Raw genomic sequence first — 23,238 nt, 5'->3', positions numbered from 1 at the left:
AGTCATCTTATACTGAGGAATATTTGGGTAGCTTGCACCTTCCTTTACTGTGACTCTTACAGGATCAACACCTTTCACCAATCCTATATCTTTTCGAGTGAAATCCCATACTTCTTCGTTCACTACTTCTTTCAATCCAACAGGAATCTTTTCTCGATCAAAAACAGGAAATAACTTGCTCTGCTCTGCCTCAATCATGAGCATTGTCATTTTATACAAACTATCTTCATCTGGGGTTTGCAATTCTATGCCATCCGGTGAACAATATATGGCACAGTTCATTTTGCACGAAATATCCCGTCCTAACAAATTACCAGGACTGCTATCGCACACCACAAATCAATGCATATCTTTGTAATTTCCAATTTCTATTTCAACTGGTTCTGTCAGAGGAGTTTGTATCTGTTTATTAGCTACACCTACAACTTGGATGCTCTCTCCCGAGAGAGGAAGATTTTGAATTCCCACTGATTTAACAGTAGAACGGGTAGAACCAGTGTCCACTAGGAAAGTTATTTCCACACCATTCACCTTTTTGTTCACAAATGGACCAGACTGATCTACCTCAAGAGTGGCTCCAAGCACACACTCTTCTCCCTCTTTCAGGCACCGTCATAAACTTTCATCCGACTCACTGCCACTTTCTTCTTGTAACCAATACTGAGGACACGCATTCACTCTTTGTGGTCTTTTTACCTGTTCACCTCCGCTGAATCCTGTCTCTGCACTGTATCTCTGCTGGTTTACACTGTTTGGCAGTGGCGGTTGTGGCACCTGACTTTGCTGATTTGCTATCTGCTGTTGTTGCTGTTGTTGATTTACCTCAAACTGCACCTGCGAATGTAACAAATTACTTTCCACGTTAACTCTTGGAGGACATTTACACTCTTTCTTCCAATGCCCTAACTTGCCGCAATTAAAACAAGGGAGTTTCTTCTTCAATTCATCTATATTTCCTACTAACCTAGGTTTACCCTTAAAATGTCCTTGATTCCCTGCATTCTTACTTTCCATTTGCGCCACTTGTTGTTCCGCTACTTTTACTTGTGCCCACATAGCTTTCTCTTTCAGCTTTTTCTGCTTTGCATCACTTTCTTCACTGCAATATTTTGCCTTTCTCAAAACGTCATACACAGTACCTGACTGTCAACCTATCATGTTGTGGCGTATCATGTCTCCAATATCTGGTCTCAACCCATACACAAATCTGTATATGAAGTGGCTCATATCCTTCTCATTTAGTTCCCCATAACCACTATACTGTTTAAAGACTAACAGCAATTTTTCATAAAATGAATGTACAGATTCTTTTGGTTCTTGTGTAGTCCTGTCTATTTTCACCCAATCAGTTTCTTTTGGAGGTATCTTATTTTTCAACCATACTATTACTTGTTCATATTTTCGCATTACATCTGGTGATGGAGCTCCTGTGACTTTGTCTCTAGCAAATTCTTCTCTTGGCCAATCTATAGCTATTTTACATTCTGTCCATAAATCTGCTGGCACCACTATGTCAAACAATCCATCCAGATCAATCCATAAGACTTTTGCAACTTTTACAAATCTGTCTACCTGTCGATACCATTCTAATGGTTTCTCTCTTAACCTAGGGAAATCATATGTGAATGACAATATATCTTGTCTACTCCAAGGAACATGTACATATCCTCCTCCAGGTATCTCTCTCATGGGGAACTCAGTTACCATTGCCTCTTCTTCTCTTATTAAAAAAGCTAATGTGGATTTATCACTATTTTCTTCTCTCTTCTTTGCCCATTTAATTCTCCACTTGCTCACATCTCCCCATTTTCGCAGCAGCACAATCAATTCTTTTATTTGTGCAAGCCTCCCAGCAGTATTCATGTTTTCCGTGTCTTTTTCTGCAAAATCCACTCTATATGATTTCTGTAATGATTTAAATTTTGAAAATTGTACTCCTAAATCGCTTGTTAATTCCTCCAAATGGTCATACAATGTAATGCTTTTACACATACACATAAGTTCATCATCCTGATAATTTTTAGTGTATCTGTTCCAATTGTTCCAATGAATAATTCTTCCATATCTACTTTTAGTTTTGCTACATCAAATACTTTTGGTTCATTCTCTTTAAATTTTAAAGTTTTAATCCAATCACTCAATTCTCTATCTGAAGGTTCTACAGGAGTTTGTATTAAATCTATTTTATCTAGACTTTTCTCTGGTGTTGCAGAGTCAGATTCTGCACCAATCAGGTATTTATATAATGAACTTTGGTTAAAAGTCAATTCAGGTGGATTCACATTAGTAGTCCGCCTTATTTCTGACAAATCAGGATAAATATTTTCTCTTACTTTCTGTAAACCTTGTTGTAACGGGATTGTCAAGCTTGGCTCTTTTATCCTCTGATTTTCAAATACTGGTATTACCGGCCCTATCGTTACAGGCTTCCAGTTTTTAGTAAAGTTCTGAATCAGTTCATGTGCATAATCAGAAATATTTGGTTGCACATCACTTCGATTTTCATTACTTCGCACACTTTTGTGTGAATCATTCATTTGTACAGGAGTACCTGTAATTCTGGCTTCCACAATTGGAGTACTTGGAATATATCTTATTTCTACTCTGTCCGGCACATCTTTTAAACTTGAATATTGTCTAGGAGTTTCAATATTTCTTTCATCTATTACCGCGGCATTCGGAGTAGTCCATAAATAAATTGGCTGATATGGTGGCGGTCTCCTATTTAATATTTCTTCTAATACAACATCTTCTGATTCACTATCACCATAACTTTGGTTCACTGTTTCTATATTCTTTTTCTTTTCTGTACATTTCCAACCCTCATATTCATCCGCTAATCTAACTGGATACATACCATCAAACATATTACCATTTCTGCATCAATGCATTCTACCCTCATGTGTTTCTCCCCATAAATCTCGACCTCTACCTTTTGGTCTGATAGGCCTACATAGTCTTTCACTCTTTTGTTCATGCATCTCATCCTCCCATTCAACCAAAGCCTCAAACTGTGTCGGTCTAGGTCTCGGCTCTAGCTTCATCGTCTTGTCTCTCAATTTTCTCAAAACTGCTAAATCAAACGATCCTACTTCAGGAAAAGCTAACACACCATCATCCTGAGTATACCTTGCCCAATTCTCTAACCAAATGCATGTATGGTAACCATATTTTGATGACATGTAAGAAGCAGGCGTTTTCGGTGGAGGAAGTAATTTTCCCTCTCTAGTCACAATGTCCTTGTCTTTTGAAAATACATTCTTTAATTTCTTAAACCATGAAGGCTTCTTCTTTTCTTCTTCGTAATAGTAAGACATTTTTCTGGTATTTCTCTGTCTTTCAAAAGATCGCGCACTTCCATGTTTGCTGTTCCGTAACACCAACCTATTGCAGCTCGGTTTACACTAGCGCACCAATTAGAACACGATGTGTTTTTCTAAGTGCTTAACCAATCATTTTGCTGCTTTTTCGTGATGAACCTATCAGCTCCTACTCTGACTTGGTCATGAGAATTGAGGACCAATCCCAGGGCGACACTTTTGACGTCACCAGCGCTCCGGCTTCTGCAGCGCCGACTGACCCCTCCTTTACAGGGTTTTTTCAATAAGCCGTTTTTACAAGATATTTTACAAAATCCGTTAGTAACTTACACAAAACAATACAATTTGCCTGTTTTGCTAATAAAGTGATAGAATTTTCAATTACACAAGTATTCTGTAACTGGAGTAGACAACGCTTATCTCCTCAGAATTTTAGACTCGTCGATAAAGTAGCACTACCCTCTACCTTACCCTTCTATCAGGCAATAACAAACTTGTTTCTCCAGGAAAGCACAAACAGAGATCTTTTTCACCTCCTTAGAGACAATCCCAGAGTTTTACTTGAACGCATATTGCAATTTCATTTACACGCGTTCATAAAGAAATCCCTTTTCAAATATACATAAACTCTGTATCCCCAGTAGGCAGCGCTTACCTCTAACCCACCACAGAATTCCTCTGTCGTTAGTAAAGTAGACGCCACTCCTTTACCCTTCTATCAAGTTCGGGTTAAGTCCTACTCCTCTCCTCAGCGATAAGTTTTAGTCAGGATACGCACTGATCCCTATACTTGAAAGCCGAGATTTCATAGACTGCCCTCACTATACATTTATCCTTTCACACCTAATGTCCCTAAACAGTGATATGCGACAATACCACCGCAGTATACGACAATACTACTTCTTTGAAACAGACCAATGCACTGAGCGACTTCACTTGCCACACTTCCTCTGCCTGCAGACAGAGGCACTAGCTTCACGCAACACTTGGAAGCTTTTTCTGAACTACATATAACATAATACAAACTCAACAGATGTTAGTTCATAATTCTGTACATTAAACTCTATATAATGCTTTATACATAATCCTAGCTAATTTCCTTAGCAACCACTACTCTGCTACCAAGAAATAACTGCTACAGCGGGGATCCAAAAATAAATTCTAATTCAGCATCCCCATTTCCCTAAAGTTTTCTAACACTCATCCATTCACCAGTGGGGCCCATAACACTGCACACTATCTTTTATTCATTTAATTCTACTTAGTGAAACACAAAGTAATCCTGCTGTAACATTGGCGGGGTGTCTAAATCTAATTGACTATTTACTATTTACACTTATAGTTTAAATCTATTTACCATGGTTTTCATTAAACACCATTTTATTCAGACACCACCATAGCGGCAATGGATCTGCTAGAGCAAAAATCAGGCGTAGGAAAATACAAGACCAGCTTTTAATTCTCCATTTATCTAATTTTTATTCAAAGCAAACTTTAGTATGTCTGACATTTAGGCATTTATTAATTCTTTATTCAGTTAAAATCTTTAACTTTATTTCAAAATGATCATTTATTTAAAAGCTCAGAAATAGGCATTTATTTATTAGTTCAGTTGAGAAGTTTTGCAAAGAACAGATAGTTCCAAATTCACTCTCTCCTAACATCCCTAACTAACACCCTCATCAGTCCTGCAAAGAAAACAAACATTTAGAAAGAATTCTTACATCCAGGAATCAATCTTCAGACCGGCAGCATCTCCAGAGGAAATCGAAAGGAGCGATGCCTCTAAGCAAAATCAGGGAGTTTTATACACTAATTCCCTAACTTAATCTATCTAAAAGGTATCTAACATCACCAATTCGGGTTCTGATTGGACAATTTGGGGTGGGTTAGCATCTCCTCACCATTACAACATCTTATTCACAGTGAATCAGCAAAATTATAATACTGCTTTGTTTAGGACAGTCTTTGGCCTGGTCACTTCCTTAACTCGCAACGTCGCATTGCTTTCCCACGTTTTGAACACTCGACTGTCCATATTTTGGCAACCATCCTGGCTTCCACGGCAAGTCAGCCTTGAACCTCCCATCCTAGCAAAAGCAGCCCACTCGCGCTTGCAGGCTTTGGATGCACATGCGCAGTCTAACATTCGCTCGCAGTTCATCAAAACTGCCATTTTCTCAGTAGGCCTCAGAGGCCACTTTTGGAACTATCGTAGAAACAAACAAAAATGTATGTTAAATATTGAACTAAAGCCCTTCTGTTTACCTCCCACCATACTAATGTTTTCCCATTAGCCACATAAATGCGTTTTATACTCACATATCCAACGACTTTCTGACACAAAACGTGTACAATAAGCATATTTAAGCTGTGCTTTAATTCACATTACAGTTACAACACATATTAGTTAATTTTATTGCATCATGCAGGCAAAATTAGTATTCCCGTGTATATTTTGTGTATGCATCTTATACTATGGTTGATTAATTCACCATACCATGCCATTAATAAATATTAACGTTATGGAACATTGATTTCGAGAGGGGTGCACAAAATTTTGTTTTACCACTTCGCTCCATCAATACGCTGTCATGGAATCAATTTTACGAACTACGCAGATGACACTCAAATAATTTTAGCAGTTGATGAATCAGCCCTACTCTTTTGGAAGTGTTTTGGAAGTGTTTGATAACTGCCTATAAACTATTTCTCTATGTTTGGAACATAATTTGATTCAATTTAATGGAGCAAAAACAGGGATCCTATGCTGCTCTGCAGGCTGATCTTCCTACCCTTTACTAGCAAATTGCAAGGCATTACCCAGTAATCTCGCACCCACTGTCTCCTCTGCTTTTCGAAACCTGAATATGTATATAGATGCAGATTGCTCTCTCACATTAAGAAACTGGCATCCACCTGATTTTCTCTAAACGTTACGTTAAAAATATTTGTACCGCGCACGTTCACCAACGGTTTCATGGCGCTCTTGACATAACGGCAGCTGGGGTGGAGGAGTTACTCAAGTGTTGACTGAAACAGGAAGGTCTTTAACAGTCTGCGGAAGTGATCATAGTTGGGGCAGAGACGGAGTGCAGTTGGGAGGGAATTCCAGGTGGTGGGGGCCATGACAGAGAAGCTCAGGCCACCATGCTTTTTCCGTCTGGTTTTAGGAATGACAAGGAGATTGAGAGTTGCGGATCGGAGGTCTCTATGGGGGACATACCATGTCAGGCAAGAGGAGATGAATGCAGGGGCTAGCTCAGATAGAGCTTTGAAAGTGACGCAGCCCAGTTTAAAAATGCAGCGTTTAGTGATGGGGAGCCAGTGGAGGCTACGCAGAAGAGGGGTGACATGCTGGTATTTTGGCTGGCGGAAAATCAGGTGAGCTGCCTGGTTCTGGACAAGTTGCAGCCGGTGGAGATGGATTGATGTAATTCCGGCATACAACGTGTTAGCATAGTCGAGTCTGGAAGTGATCAATGCTAGGATGACTAAAATTAGAGCATCTCTAGTGAGAAACCTACTGATTTTACGAATCCGCCTAAGGTGGAAAAAACAGGATGAGGTGACTGTGTTGATTTGAGGCCTCATTGAGAGGTCCTCAGAGATGATCACCCCCAGACTCTTCACAGTGCTAACAGGGCTGGGCGGAGTCCCCAGGGAAGTGGGCCAGAAGGTGGAATTCCACGGGTTAGTGGAACCCCCAACAAGTACCAGCTCAGTTTTTGTGGGGTTCAGTTTTAGCTGACTATGGAGCATCCACTCTGCGATGTTGAGCATAGTGGATTGAAAATTGGAGCGGGAGGAAGGAAGAGGGTCAATGGGAAAAATTAACTGAAGATCGTCTGCGTAGTTGAAAATAGTAACCGGGGTATTACGGAGGGAAGCAAGAAGGGGCTGAAGGTACAAATTAAACAATAAGGGTGAGAGCACGGAGCCCTGAGGGACCCCGCAGGGGAGGGATGAATAGGGCACAGAAAAAGTAGATAAGTGAACTGCCTGAGTCCGATGGCTCAGAAAAGATCTGAGCCAGTCGAGGGCCACCCCCTGGATGCCGGAATTGTTGACACGGTCGATCAAAATAGTATGATCGACCGTGTCAAAAGCAGCCGTCAGGTCCAGGAGGACAAGGGCCTGAGAGATGTTGTTATCGGCACCTTTCCTCAGGGCATCCATGACGGCCACTATGACCGCCTCGTGGAGTGGAGGGGTCTGAAGCCAGCTTGTTGGGCATCCAGGAAGGAGGAATCCTCGATAAAGGTACTCAGGCAGCGGGTAACATAGGTCTCCAGAATTTTGCCCAAGTAGGGAAGGAGGGAAATGGGGCGATAATTACTTAGTATGGTGGGGTCAGCATTAGTTTTTTTAAGGATGGGTATAACAGCTGCCTGTTTGAAGGAACGGGGGACCTCCCCAGTAGCGAGAGAGTTGTTAAGCAGAGCTAATGGGGGGCCAGGGCATGCCAGGAAGGCTTCTCTAAGGATCTGAGGGGGTCTAAAGTGGCTTCTCCTCAAGGTCCTTTGCCAATCTTGCTCTCTGGTAGTTCAGTCATCACCAGACCGCACCACTTGTGCAAACATATATAACAAATTCAATCAGTGGAACCAGGCTTGCCCTGTCTCGTCCTTGTCACTTTTCTGGCTCTGATGCTTTGGACCCTTTACAGTGGCTAAAAGGCTTATGTTTGAATCTCAAAAGGAGGAGCTAGCACATTGCATGGCATACCAGCACACAACTGGTCCAGGTACACTGTGGTAAATCCAGTGCATAATAACACTCTCTTCAATTACAAGTTTTTAGTAGTTACCATTCTAAAGGCAGTCTCTGAAGTATCATCCACTGCATTTACCGTACTGCATTGGGGCAAACTGAGTGCTGGAATGCAAGGCACGGTGCTCCCTTCCTCCTTAAGATTAAAACACTATTATAGTTCATAAATCGAAACAGATTGTCATCGATTTTTACCTGCAAGATGCAAGCACTACAGGGCAATCCATCTGCTGTGTTCTACAGTGTAAATGTTCTCTTGTTTTATAAATTCAGCGGGGCAGGAGTTGACGGACAAACTATATCTGTTCAGTTGGTGCATGAATAGTCTATAGACTTTCAGGAAAGTACTCCTAATAGATGACCCCTACTTGTAGCACACATGTGCACACAGTGTTCCCCTTTGCTTCCTCTTTGCATCCTGTGCTCCGCTGCACAAACCCACGTTTGCACACAGGGTTACCTCCATAGTCCACACCTCAAGTTAGTGCCTCCATAGTAGGCTTCCCTGCGACCAACCTTTCACCCTACACTCATCATCTTCATGCCATTGTTACATGTTTATATTTTTAGGATAGTGAAAAGTTGTTCACCAAACATCATTACAGAACATGTAGCTCTTCTAGCACAAACAATTGTTACAAAACAGATGGCAAATGGGTGTGCTTCTTCAAACACACACAGAACATAGACAACATAGGCAGCACAGTGCAAGATTGCTTATGTGTGTAGGAAATCACACCCACTAATTCCTCACATGTGCTGCCTCTTTTAAAACTTGATAGCTTCAATTCCCTGCCTCGGCGGGTCTTGGGCTCAAAATTCCACAGACCTGATAATTCTCGCCTCGGTGCCTATTCCAATCATGGAGTCCCACTCTGCAACTCTGGGCAATAGCTTGCTTAATCTCCACAACGGCCCCCACAACGCTAAGGATGCCTGGCCTCCACCTTGGGGGTGCCCAGGAGTGGACGCCCCACAGGGAAAGCCAGGATGGGTTCCACAGCGGTATTCGTACAAGCGCCTTGAGACCCTTGCAGGTGAGTAGTGCGCTATACAAGTATCAATTTACATATTTTTTTTTTACTCCTTCTTTTGAGGGTAAACATTTGTGTAATTCTGGAACATGCAGAAATTGCCCTACTTCCTCCATAAGTAAAGTCATTTTGTAACACATACAACACCTATTTTCTACACCCCTACTCAAGGCGATCTCTTTCATTATTACACAATCTCTTTTGTAAAATTATTGTAAATCCACCTGATGGTACAGCAGAAAAAGTCAGAAAACACTGTATGTCCAGTAGTAAAATGATATAAATTTATTTTTGATTTGTAGTGCATCATGTGGTGGTTATTAAGACCAATGAAACTCATTCACAGAGAACCTATTCACAATGTAGTTATAAGCAGCACCATCTATGAGGCAGATTTTCGGGCCAACACACAGTAGTAGTTGTTGCAGACCTCTAATTCAGTGTCTGCAGAAGAGCTCCCCATGATCCTCAAAAGCCTGCAACAGGAAATGGAGAGAGTGAATAAAGTGTATGGCTCATCACAAATCAGACAACACTGTATGGAGGCAGGGTGATCAAAGTAAACATTGGTGAAAAGAAGTGCACGAGTGGCACAGTAAGAGAGAATGGGCCTGAGCAGAAACATGAAAAAGCTCCCCCCCCCCCGTTCTGTAGAAAAAAAACAATGGTACTCGCGCATCTCTGGTCCCCAGTACTAATGCTCTTGCTTCATTAACGGTAGCTACTCCACTATTGTGTACTGACACAATTTTGGTTGCACATTGCTTCCAGGAGTGGTATGACACCATGATTCCTGAGCCTGAGTGAAAATGCAAGGGCATATGAATTTTCCAAATCCTGATAGTGACGATTCACTCAATCGCTCTTTCATTCATGTGTTTTTATTCATGTCACATTGATAATGGTACTCCCAAAGCTGAGTTTGGATTGGCATAGGAAAACCTTGAACTATGAGAAGAAATTAAAAGATTAAATACCGTCAGATGGGGCAGAGTGAGAATTCATATAGGTCTGAAATGTAGGTAGGACAGTTTGGTTGAAATAATCCTGTTATTCCTGCAGTCTATTATCTATCAGGTACATGCATCAAAGGAAAAAACGGTCGCAAACAGGCAGATTCTCAGAATCTGCCCCTCTGGTACTGGTATTTTTGCATTTGGCATGCATCATCCCAAATGCATAAATCGCAATGTAAGTTTATTTATTTTATTTATTTATAGCATTTGTAGAGCGCTTCTGCAACCCTACGGGCATCCTGGCGCTGTGTACATATTGCTGAAAATACTGTGCATCAGAGGAGGGGGATAGTATAAAGTTCTGGTGAGATTAAACTTTGGGGAAGAGCCATGTTTTCACCTTTTTACGGAAAGCCATCAGTTCGTCTGTTTTCCTGATGTCGATAGGCAATTTGTTCCACAGATGGGCTGCGGCTATGCTGAAAGCTCTGCCACCATAAGTGGCTTTCCTGATCCTGGGTATGCTTATCAGGTTGGAAGATGAGGAACGGAGGGACCGTGTGGGTATATACCATTTGAATTTCTTTTGAAGTGGTCGGGGGCCCATTCCGTGTACTGCCCTAAAGACAATGCAGAGGGATTTAAAGCAGATCCTTTGATGTACAGGTAGCCAGTGAAGATCGGCTAGAGCGAGGGTGGTAGAGGATCTTCGCTCTCGGGAGAGTGCCAGCTTCGCTGCTGCCGCCTGGATGCTTTGCAGTCTGGAGATCAAATAGGCCGGGGATTCCAGAAGCAGAGCATTACAGTAATCCAGGCGGCTGAGAATGGTGCTCCTAACTATGGTGGTTCTGACCTGCGCTGGTAAGAGGGGTAGCAGCTTTCGCAGTCCTCTCATTAAAGCAAAGCAGCTACTCATCTGCTTGTTGACATTGGTCTCTAAGCTCAGACAGTCGTTAAAGCTGACTCCGAGATTCTTCACTGATTTCACTGGGGTTAATGACTCCCCCGAGTCCAAGGGCCAGAAATTGGTGGGTAGACTTCTGGTAATTCTGCCAACTGCGCAGTGCATTATTTCCGTTTTATCACTATTAAATTGTAGTGAGTTCTGGTTTAGCCAGAGTGTCATTTCTGCCATGCAGGTATGGAAAGCCGTGAGTGAGTTGGCCTGGGCACCATCAAGGGAAATCATCAGCTGCGTGTCGTCCGCATAGTTGATCACGCTAATACCGTGGGCCTTGATAATGCCCAACAGGGGTTGCATATATACATTAAAAAGTATCGGACTGATTGCGGACCCTTGTGGGACGCCATGTGGGACTTTAACAAATTCCGACTGATATGGGGGGATGGCTACTGCCTGCCATCTGTCTTTTAAATAGGAGTGAAACCAATCGAGCGCCACTCCGCCGATTCCAATGTTTTTTAGTCTTGTCAGCAGGATGTCGTGGCTCACCGTATCGAATGCGGCGGACAGGTCCAGCAGAATTAGGATTGCTGATTCCCCCCTGTCCGCCCTCATTCGCAGGTCATCCAGAACTGTCAGCAGAGCTGACTCGGTTCCGTGAGCTGGTCTGAAACCGAATTGCTCCTCTTCCAGGATGTTGTTGGTTTCTAGGAAGAGGGCAAGGGATCTGCTGACCCACCGCTCTATGATCTTTATAGGGTATGGCAGGAGCGATATAGGACGGTAGTTTTTTTTGCAGTTCGGGTCTAGATTAGGTTTCTTTAATAGGGGGGTAACAACCGCCAATTTCCATTCTTTTGGTACTGTGCCAGAAATGAGGGATTGATTGCAAAGCTGTTGCAATACTGGGAAAAGGTCATCCCTGAACTCCTTTACTATTTTGTGAGGCAAAGGGTCCAAAGGGGACCCTGAGGTTGTATTAAGAGCAGTTTTTGTGAAGTCTTGTTTTGTAAGGACTTTAAAATTTTCTAAGGTAGCCTTTGGGTTGGGTCGTCCTGCGTTGTCTTCGCTCTTCTCCCTATTCTCGGGGTTACTATTATCCTGCTCAGAGGAGATGGAAGCACCCTTCATTCCCTCAATGATTTTAGTGATTTTTTCCTGAAAGAAGGAAGCTAAGTCATCGCATAATTCTTGTGAGGGCTTAATTTGACTGTTCGCACAATCCGGATTGGATAACTCTCTGATTATCCTGAAAGTGTCACGGGACTTATTAGAGCTGTGGAGTAGTAAGTCGGCGAAATAGTTTGCTTTGGCTGCGATGATATCTTTTTTATATCTTACAATGGTTTGTCTCCATATCAGTTTCTCCGGCTCCGAGTAATTTTTTCTCCACATCCTTTCGGCGTTTTTACAGGCTCTTTTCAGTGCCTTCAGGTTATCCGTGTACCAGGGCGCGGAGGGTCTTCCTCTTTTCCTGATTACTTTCAGGGGTACAGTATCGTCGAGCTTTTTGGTTACTTCTTTACACAACGTGAGATAGTTAGTGGTGATGTCGTTCTCTGGGTTGAACGAATTCCCAATGTGATGGAGATTGAACTTTCCTTTCTCTTTCCTTTTTAGCAGGCCTTTCCAATCGCGTCCAATAAAGGATCTGCTCTGTGTAATCTCTAAATTGCGATTACTTAAATTGCGATTGCATTTAAGGAATCCCAAATCGAGATACCTTAAATGCAACGCATTAAAGTTGAAAAATTAGCGATTTTGCTAATAGGGTCGCTAATTACCATGAAGTTGACTTCATGGTAATTTGCTAAACCTTTGAAAAAAGCCCTTTTGTGCTTTTTTCAAAGTTTCATGTTGCACACCCATATGCCCTTAGGGCATGTGTGTTTGCAACATATGTACACAGGCCAATTCCAGGGGTGCAACAGGGTGTCCTTTTGACCCCATTGCAGCCTGAAATTGCATGCGCAATTTCCCATTCATTCCAATGGGCCTGTAGGCCCATAGGAATGAATGGAAAGCTATTCCTTATTTGTGATTCGCAATTTGCGAGTCGCAAATAAGGAATGTTTAGGAATCGCTTTTATTATAGCGATTCCTACATGCATAGGATTTTGTGAGTCCTTAATTGCGAATCCTTAATATTCGCAATTAAGGACTCGCAAAATCCTAGCTTGATGCATGTGCCAGTATGTGTCTTTATACCTTTAATGCTTCCTGAGGTATATCATGGTAATACATTAGATGACAAGGAAGGGATGTTTCATGAGAGGAACAAGAGTAGAGCTTCCCAGATAGTAGGTGACATTTGTGGCACTTTCTTCTGTCAGAGCAGTTTCAAATGACTTGAAGATTAGAAAACTGTCTATCTTACTTGACCGAAAGCCTTCTAATACACCCGGATCATGATCTGCTATGAATTCAGAACTTGTTGATATTTGGGCTATGGTTCTTCAACATAGGCTTGCTGCAGATATTTCACTCACAAAAGAGGGAGGAGTTTGTTGTATGTTAAATGTTCATAAGTGCTGCACTTATGTGCCTGACAAGAGCCACAAGTTCATAAATAGCATTATTTTGGTGTTTCCCATGAGCTGAAAAAATTAGAAACAAAGAAATGGAAAATGGGTGCCTTGCAGGCAATTGGGAGAGGTTTTTCTGCAATAGGTAGCTTTTTTAGTGGTATAGGGAGTGAGATATTAGGGACTATATTGACCTCCATATTAATCATTGCTGTGTCAAGTATTTATTCATCATTGTGTAGGAGATAGACTAGAGGGACGACTGGAAGAAGCACTGTAATGAGTAAAGGAGGAAAATTGTTGAGAAAAGGAAGTGGGTGAATAACAAGAGAAGAGGTGGAGCTTGAGGAGATTCAATTTTATCTTTATGACGAGACAGAGTCTTGAGGAGTCTAGGCATAAACAGCAGAAGCAACAACTGACATTTTAAATATAGGTATAAACATGCTTTACAAATGTTTTATGTGATGACTCTGAGTCATTAGAGGGGGAAGTCATAGTTATAACATAAAAAAATATAAATAGGATCAAACTTAACATGGGTGTCACACAATAATCTATGATTAAGGTATATATGTATATGTGACATCCGTTTAAGTTTAATCCTAATGATATTTTTCATTGTTATAACTAAGCATAATTGAAGTGGATTCATAGTAACTGTAGTCCTTGATTTGAGAGGCCTTATGTTAAATGAAATGATGTGTTTCTATATGCTCTGCATAATCTTTTTCTGACTCAGAAGCAAAGTTCCAACAATATGCTCATTGGAACTGTGCTGTTATTGTTAAATTATGTGTGAAGCCAATCAATGTATCTCTTAACAAGCTGATCATTACATTTTAACACCTGTACATGAGGTAGACTGGCCGAGATGTAGCCTCCTTCACAAGATATGTATGAAGGCCAGCAGGAGATCAGAAATATTTAGTTTTGTTAGGTATTTTCTCTGTGGGAATTATGGCTATCTTAAGTTTGTATTTTTTATAAATTGGGGGGATTTTATTGTTGACCTTTCTAATTGTGTTCTATGATATGTTTGATTATTTTGATCATTTTATGTACTTTTATTGGTACTGTTACCCCCAAATAAAGTGGATTTGAATTTAAACTTGAACAATAAGTAATAATTCTTGTATTCATTGTGCTTTGCTGAGTAAGATCAGATCATAAGATCCTACATACATTCAGGTGCAGATGGACCTTTACACTCTCTTGAGACTCTAGGCTTTATTATCCCTGTTCACATAGTTAAACTCTTGAACAGACATTGTTTTCTACCTGAATACATTTTCATTTGGTGCTGTCTTTAAGGAGTTCAATTGTTGACACCTGCTGCTTAATCTTTCCCTGAACTTCATCTTTGACTTTTTAGCAAGTATTAGGAAATGTTCTTGCAATGGAAACCATAGACGATTTGATTTGGATATGACAATCATTTTATAACCTGTCCATGCTTTTGCTAGTTTTGACCTCCTAGAAGTATATCAAAGACTTTTCAGAACTGATTATGGATTCACAACTAATTAGAACGAGTTAAGCTGTAACTTTGTTAGTCTGTTTATAAACATCAATGTTTTGAAATCTACTACTCTCTGTCATCATTGTGGAGCCACGGGTGCTTCATTGTAATTTATTGATTTTGAATTGTTGGACTCTTTTGGTTCTTACAGAAAAGATATGCTTAAGAGGAAGACACCGAAGGCTCGGAGATTGGATTGCCATTGGCCAAAAAGTAATGATAGAAGCACAGGTAACCTTAGTAAAGAAGCTTGAAAAGTTGGAGAGGTCAACCAACCCGGTGGAAGAACTTCTGGAGAAGATGGGATCCAGAATCACTGAAGCAAGGGCACTAATAGAGCCACTATAATAGTTGAACTCTGAAGCCTGGAGCGACAAGACTACATGCTGCATACAGAAGGCTCCTTGAAATGGTTGCTCCTGATAGGACAAAGGAGACTTCTTCTATTCTCTGGCCTGAGTGAACTCATGCAAGCAGGAGTCAGGAACTTCTGGCATTTCTAAAGGAGGTTGCTAATTTGGGACCAGGCCTTTGGTCTAAAGTACAGAACGTGTAAGCAGTCAAATCATTGCTAGGTGGGTTCAGATAAGGAACTAATCCTACACCTTATTTCTGAGTGCCTTGATGAACTGAGTAGGTTTAATGAAACAGGTTGAACCCCTGTGTGTCATGGAATATTGAGACTGAGGGAGGGCCCCTTTGAGGATCTTTATTCTTTGTTTTTATTTTAATAAAAGTTTTTATTGTCAAAATGAAATGCATTCAGGAATAATTCTACTCCACAGTATTACAATATAGGGAAAAAGAGAAAGAGAAGGTGGAGATTATACAGGGGTGGTAGCAAAGAAGTATAATATTGGTAGAATATAAATAAACATGAAAATATGGATATACAAAAAATGATCTGAAAAACAAAGGATGCTAAAACAACACAAATAAGAAACACATGCTAATCCCATCAGAAAGTTCGCCTATGAGTCGTCTAAGCAGCCCCATATAAACCCACATTTTTGCAAAGCATGAATACCCCTTGCTTTAGCTCCTTCTCTCTTTCCCCGGCAATTAACCACCATTCTGTCACAGTTGAAGGTTTGGGAGAGATTCAGGTTCTAGCAATCGCCAGCCGGGCAGCACCACACATAATTGCAGGTATAGATCTATGCCAGCCACTACCCTCCTCATAAACAAGAATCTTTTCAGCTATCATAAATGTATATTCGACCCCAAGTCGGAGTTTAACAACAAATAGTATTATAGTGGCCTGCCGGTTCCGAGGACACAAGCACTCCCACACCTCTGAGCCTGAAACAATCAGGATAGCTTAGTGTCTAACAAAATAATCCCTAACCTGAATATATTTAAAAAACATCCATTGAGGAATATCAAACGTTAGTTGTAGGTTCTTAAATGATTTGAAAACATTACAATCATACAATTTCCCGAGATGGTACAGACCATTCTTTTTCCATTGTAGGCCCATAGGATCTTGAAATATCCTAGGCAGCATTGGGTTATTCCATAGAGGAAGCTTGTCATGTTTAAGAGAAAGAGAAGATCTAGCTTTGATACCCTGCCATATATAAACACAGTCTCTAATAGTTTTAAACAGTACACGTTTAGTAGTTAGTGTCATTGTTTCAATGTAAAAACATCTGGCTTTCTGGGCCAAGAACAAACCAGTGCCAAAAATCTGCTTTATCTGGATTCAAAAGACTGCACAGGCAACCAACAAATGCAGCCCATAAATAGAATTTAAAATCATGGTTGTAGGAAAACTTCATTAAACCAATAGCACATCTTGATTTGTTATAGCCCCAAATAAAACTACTCAAAACCCCATCCAATTTAGTAAAACACAAATTGGGAATTCGCAGTGGGATTGACCTGAATAAGTAAAAAAATGCAGGTAGTATCTTCATCCTAATGATGTTGCACCTACCCAAATTACTCATTGGAAGCTTGTGCCACAGTTTCAGTTGCTTTGTAATAACAAATTAAAGAGGATAATAATTTAATGAATGGATAAATTCAACTTTAGGCGAAATATGTACCCCTAAATACATAGCAGTCGGGCATGTCTCTTCCATCTGGATTTCCGGCTGGAAGCTAAGAAGCACTTGCGTTTTCTTACTGTTTAATTGGTAGCCTGAAAAAATGCTAAACTTCTTAGTTTCCATGTTAATGTTTTCTGTTGCCAATTTTGGCTCAGCTGAAAAAATAGCAATGTCATCCGCGTAGGCATGATTTTCAGCGAGCGCTGCCCAATGTTCAGTGAACATATCATGACATTGGCCAGAAGTGCCCTAATATATGGCTCTATATAGAGAGCAAAAAGGAGGAAAGAAAGGGGACAACCCTGTCTTGTGCTGCAGAGGATGGAAAAAGGAACTGTTTGAATATTAGAGTAAAGTAATCTAGCCATATTGCTATGGTACATTGCTTGGACCCATTTCTGAAATTTCTCCCTGACCCCAAATGCAGTAAGTGTTGCCCAAAGATATTCCCAAGCCACCCAGTCAAATGTTTTTTCTGCATCTCATTGAACCATGCCCAGGTTAGTTTTTAACTTCCCTGCAGCATCGAAAGCCGCCACTGCTGTGTTGACACAGGCAATGGTATCTCTTCCAAGTATAAATCCAAGCATAACTAGTATATTGCACAAGGGCAAGAGGATGAACCTTCCTAGGTCAGGAAAGAAGAGAAACTAGGGGAGATGCAACACAGTGCAATAGCGAAAATAAAACATATTGGCTTTTAATAACCTCAGAGACCTCCCAATCCCTATCTCCAATACATTATATGCCACATATCTCTGCCCCCTTTATCTTCTTACAGAATACTAAACACCGTCAGATCTATTAGATCTACCAATCCTACCAGATGTTCTTGCCATCTTCCACTTGCTCAAAACTTGTTTAGCCTCTATATCCGTTAAAAAAATGTGAATGCCCATCTTTAATGACTTTCAGCCGAGCTGGTTCCTGCAAAAAAATGTGAGCCCCTTTGGCTTTAATCAGATCAATAAGTTGTCTCATTTTCCATTGTTTCTCCATTGTAGTTCTGCTTAAATCAGATCTAAAAAAAACTGAGAAGGAGTCAACAGCTATTGGGGAACGAGGCTGAGCATTTAAAGGTAATGCCTGCCTTAACAAGAAATTCCCCCCAAAAATCAAAATAGGTTGGGGATATAGAGAGCTATCCCAATCCCAATCTGACAGGTCCGGAAGGCCTTTTGAAGAAGTTGAACTACATAGGCACGAGGATCTGATCCCTCTTTGCCTTCCAGAACCCCAAATAATCTTATATTATTCTAGCGTTGCCGGTTTTCCAAGTCTTCAATTTTAGCTTGACAGGCCAAAAGCTGCACATCATGGGACTGCACTGTCTTAGCTGTAGTTGAGACAGTCTCTTTTGTCTCTGCGACCCTAATTTGTAACTCAGCCATGTCCCTTGTTATTCCAGCTACTGTGCCCTTCACCTCCTTAAGTGATTGTTGAGTAACAAGGTAATCAGCTATGATCTGGGCATGATAGTTGTGTGCTTCCCGTCATTGCTATTGTAATGCCTGCAGTATTGCAGTGAGTGACGGCTCCTTAGCAGACGACTGGTCTTCCGTCCTGTCTGTTATATCCAAAGTAATTACCCATGTCATATCCCCTAACTCCAGCGCTGGTACCCCATTAGGGCAGGGGGCACTCTCTAGGCAGTTCTCGTTAAGATGATCCACGATGGTTGGTTCCTCAAAGCTGGCATCTTGTGCTGTTAAGTGTATCTCCTGATCCCTGGTATTTTCCATACTTTGCCCATTTTTCAAGCCGGGTCGGAGCCAGACAAGCGGGAGATCAATGACTTAACCTCTCTGTTTGCTTGAACCCCTTTTTGTAAAGGGCTACTCTCCAGGCCAACTCTCTGACGAACGCCGGAACTGTTATGCCAACTGTGTCCTTGCAGATATGTCACCTTCTTGCGAGGGTTGGCTACCTTAGATTCATTTTAATTATTTTTATTCCCAATGGAGGAGTTGAGAGTATGTTGCAGGCCCGCCTGTTCTTCCAAGTGATCGTAATATCAGGCAAAATGTCGCGCGTAGTTGAGTTCCCTCTTTATGGTTTGGCACCCTGATCCATATATGTAGGAGTCCCTTGGCCCCCTACAAAGTTTCGGATCTGTCCCCATCCACCTCAGGGCTAGACATATTAGAATCCTGGGAAATACTAATTGGGCTCTCGCCATTGCCATCAGCCATTTTATCGCCCCCTGCAGCTACATCAACCTCTTCCAATATTAAATCATCTATAATAGCCAGAGTATCCCTCAACACTAGGCACTCCGTATAGCCTGAGGAAGACACATTTGCAGGTCCAGCAACAGCAACATCACTCGGATCTATCTCCAATTCTGCTAGCCCTACAGAGTGCAACAAAGTATCCTTGGCCTGTGCTGGACCCGGTTCTGAAGAGAAACTGCTATTTGTGACCACCTTCTGTGCAACAATATTGCCAGCACTACACAAAATCATTTCAATAGCGATTGCATCAGCTGTTTGAACCACCACCACCCCTCCAAGATTAATTCAGCATATTTACCAGCTTGCAGCAGACAATGTGCGGGTTTGCCAGTCCTTGTCAAACCTCCTTTTGTCCCATTTCTAGCATTTCCAGGTATCAGAGCCTCATTGCCCTGAGGGGCTCCTTGCAAGCAAGCAGTCCTCTCATCCCGGGCTGGCTTTGCTGTGTTCTTCGGTGGCGCCATTCCTTTCAACAATGTAGATTCCAACATAAGGTTGGAAAGGCACGACCAATAGAGCCCCGAACTGCAGGAGCCGCAGGCGCCAGCCAGCCAACACACCCACCGAGAAGACAGCCAGAGCTGCCAAAAACTCTTTGCATGCCCAAGCATCTAAGTAAGCAAGATCCGTCCCAGCCATAGAAAGAGCTACCATAGGCATATTAAGTTCTAACACAGGTATGGCAGTTCTTGGGCATTCTTCTTATTCTGATGAAAGCATTCTTTGCTGCAATACGCGCTGCTGCGAGAAAGCCGGCCAGGAGCTTCGTGGTGTAGCTGAGACGGGGTAGCACTAGCCCGCCATATTCCTTCCCCCTGCCGATCTTTCTACTTTGTACTGTTCCAAAAGCAAGTATGTCTGTTACCTTCCTTAGTGCATTCTAATACTTCTTCTTTTAGTTATCCACTATCCTTCTAATCTTGATATTTTGCCCAGCTAAGCCTTTTTTCCACCCACTCATTTATATGTGAAAATTATATATCTGAAGGAGATTAGAAATGTTTTCTTTTTTATTGAAATAACTAAGAGATAGTTGCTCGCAGACAACTGTAGAATGGATTATTAGTGAGAAACATATCAGTAGTGACAATGTGATTGTGATTGCCTGATATGTGCTAATCAATAAACATGATTTAAATCCAAATAAGAAACAGCAAATATCTCTGAAGCTAAATGCTGAATGAGGAGGCCTCCTTTTTTGAAGGACTTAAATGATTGTGTAGCATAAGAAAGACTTGGCCATCCTTTCATAAATGCAGCCTGAAGAGAGGTCTAGGTTCACGGATTTTAGGAGTCAATTGCTTCCAAACAATGGCTATCTTGGAGGGGTAATAATGCCCATTTCCTTGCCTCCATTAGGGCCCATGGTACAATTGTTGTGTCACCTGGTAAGGACCCATCTGAGTATGCTACCTGAATATTCAGTTTTATTGTAGTCTAAATTTAAAGTTAAAAAAGGAAATCTATAATTAACTTATTTATTCAAGAGTCTTATATAGAGATAGCCAGACCTGAAGGTATCAGAGTGGCAAAGTGAGCAAGGGACTCACGTCTGAGCATACCCTTAAACCCAGATCAGTTGACTGGGGGTGAGTGCTTGTATTGTCAATGCTCCGTCCATCATTTCCTTTGGTTTTTCTTTGTTCACCATAAGTTGGCAGGGTATGCTCAGACGTGAGTCCCTTGCTCACTTTGCCACTGGATTCAAGCAAGCCGGGCTGAAGAAAGCTGAAATGCCAGAAACCTGTCCTTGGTAGCTTGTTTCCGGTCCAGGGAAGGCATGGCTTGGCAGTTCGGGCTGGACTGTTCCCATGAGGCACAGGGTCAGACGTATTTGCATATGGCCATGTCTGAACTGGGGTGGCAGAGTGGGCTAAAGAACGGTTATGGATTAAACCCAGATCAGTTGACTGGGGGTGAGTGCTTGTATTGTCATTGCTCCGTCCATCATTTCCTTTGGTTTTTCTTAGTTCACCATAAGTTGGCAGGGTATGCTCAGACGTGAGTCCCTTGCTCACTTTGCCATTGGATTCAAGCAAGCCGGGCTGAAGAAAGCTGAAATGCCAGAAACCGGTCCTCGGTAGCTTGTTTCCGGTCCAGGGAAGGCATGGCTTGGCAGTTCGGGCTGGACTGTTCCCATGAGGCACAGGGTCAGACTGATTTGCATATGGCCATGTCTGAACTGGGGTGGCAGAGTGGGCTAAGGAACGGTGATGGATTAAACCCGGGTCAGTTGACTGGGGGTGAGTGCTTGTATTGTCAACGCTCCGTCCATCATTTCCTTTTGGTTTTTCTTTGTTCGCCATAAGTTGGCAGGGTATGCTCAGACGTGAGTCCCTTGCTCAATTTGCCACTGGATTCAAGCAAGCCGGCTGAAGAAGGCTGAAATGCCAGAAACTGGTCCTCGGTAGCTAGTTTCCGGTCCAGGGAAGGCATGGCTTTGCAGTTCGGGCTGGACTGTTCCCATGAGGCACAGGGTCAGACTGATTTGCATATGGCCATGTCTGAACTAGGGTGGCAGAGTGGGCTAAAGAACGGTGATGGATTAAACCCAGATCAGTTGACTGGGGGAGAGTGCTTGTATTGTCAACGCTCCGTCCATCATTTCCTTTGGTTTTTCTTTGTTCGCCCTAAGTTGGCAGGGTATGCTCAGACGTGAGTCCCTTGCTCACTTTGCACTGGATTCAAGCAAGCCCGGCTGAAGACGGCTGTAATGCCAGAAACCGGTCCTGGGAAGCTTGATTCTAGTCCAGGGAAGACATGGCTTGGCAGTTCCGGTTGGACTGTTCCCATGAGGCACAGGGTCAGACTGATTTGCATATGGCCATGTCTGAACTGGGGTGGCAGAGTGGGCTAAAGAACGGTGATGGATTAAACCCAGATCAGTTGACTGGGGGTGAGTGTTTGTACTGTCAACGCTCCGTCCATCACCACCTTTGGTTTCCCCAACCTCATGAAAGGCCTGTGTGAAAGAGGTTCACAGGATAGGGAGTGTGTGAAGGAAGAATCAACAGGGGGTTAGGGAGTCGAATTAGTGATGTTTCTCAGAACTGGTCTGGTTAACCAAGTCTTTGGAGTACAAGTGAGGGGTTTTAGTATGGTACAGTAGGTAAGATGTATCATGACCACTTAGGGGTCAGGGGGAGGCAGAGAGAGGGGTGGAGGAGGGGTAAAGTTAAAGTCTTTGGTGTGAGTCGTGAGATTTTTTTGTGCTGTCACCAGTGGGAGAGGTTGGTTGGGGGAGGATGAATTGTGCAAGTGAGTAAAGGCAAATGAATAATGTCATTCCATAGCATGGGAAATAGGGATTCAAATTAATCTAGGTTGGCATTATTGGCTTGAATAAAGACGAATCAGTTTCTGTAGATGGTAGCAGAGGTGTTGTCTTTGAACGCTGGAGAGTTAGAGATTGTCAGTTTGCAACTGTGTGGTGTGTGGGTTGTTTTGGATATATGACGGTAGATCCTTAGTATAGTGTATCATTTCGCAGGTCTTTGGGTGTGGAAAGTTACCTATATATTCAATTTTTTCCCACTGTTGTGGTGATCAATATTCTGCTTGTGATACCCCAGATATTTTTGTAACAATCAATCTTTCTTCCAATTGTTTATAAGTAATAGAGAGGATTATTGTATGACATATCACATTACAAAAGGAAATATGTAGGTATCTGTACCATAGTGATGCATACTCAACATGCAACACATAGTTGTAGCCTCCCTCTACCCAGCCCCCAGGCTTGACTGGCCTCTCTGAAATACCACAACAGAGGATAACTACCCTTAGGGGGGCTAAGGGAAGGGAGGGTTGCTCTAATCCCAACCTCCAACTCTCGACCAGGATCAGTCTAAAGGCAGCAGTAACTTTTAGTCAGTGTCCACAACCCCTACAATCCACCCAATCCTCACAAAGGCCC

General features: G+C 42.1%; 1 pseudogene; it reads right to left on the bottom strand.

Moving 5' to 3' along the window:
* Positions 1–9,509: 9,509 nt before the first annotated feature.
* LOC147725137 (putative methyltransferase DDB_G0268948) overlaps positions 9,510–23,238 on the bottom strand; it is a 513,848-nt pseudogene continuing 500,119 nt past the window's right edge.

Source organism: Lissotriton vulgaris, chromosome 4_1 (assembly GCF_964263255.1).
Source record: "Lissotriton vulgaris chromosome 4_1, aLisVul1.2, whole genome shotgun sequence".
NCBI lineage: Eukaryota > Metazoa > Chordata > Amphibia > Caudata > Salamandridae > Lissotriton > Lissotriton vulgaris.
Note: the sequence above shows the minus strand (reverse complement) of the source record. Positions and strands in the feature narration are given on the sequence as shown.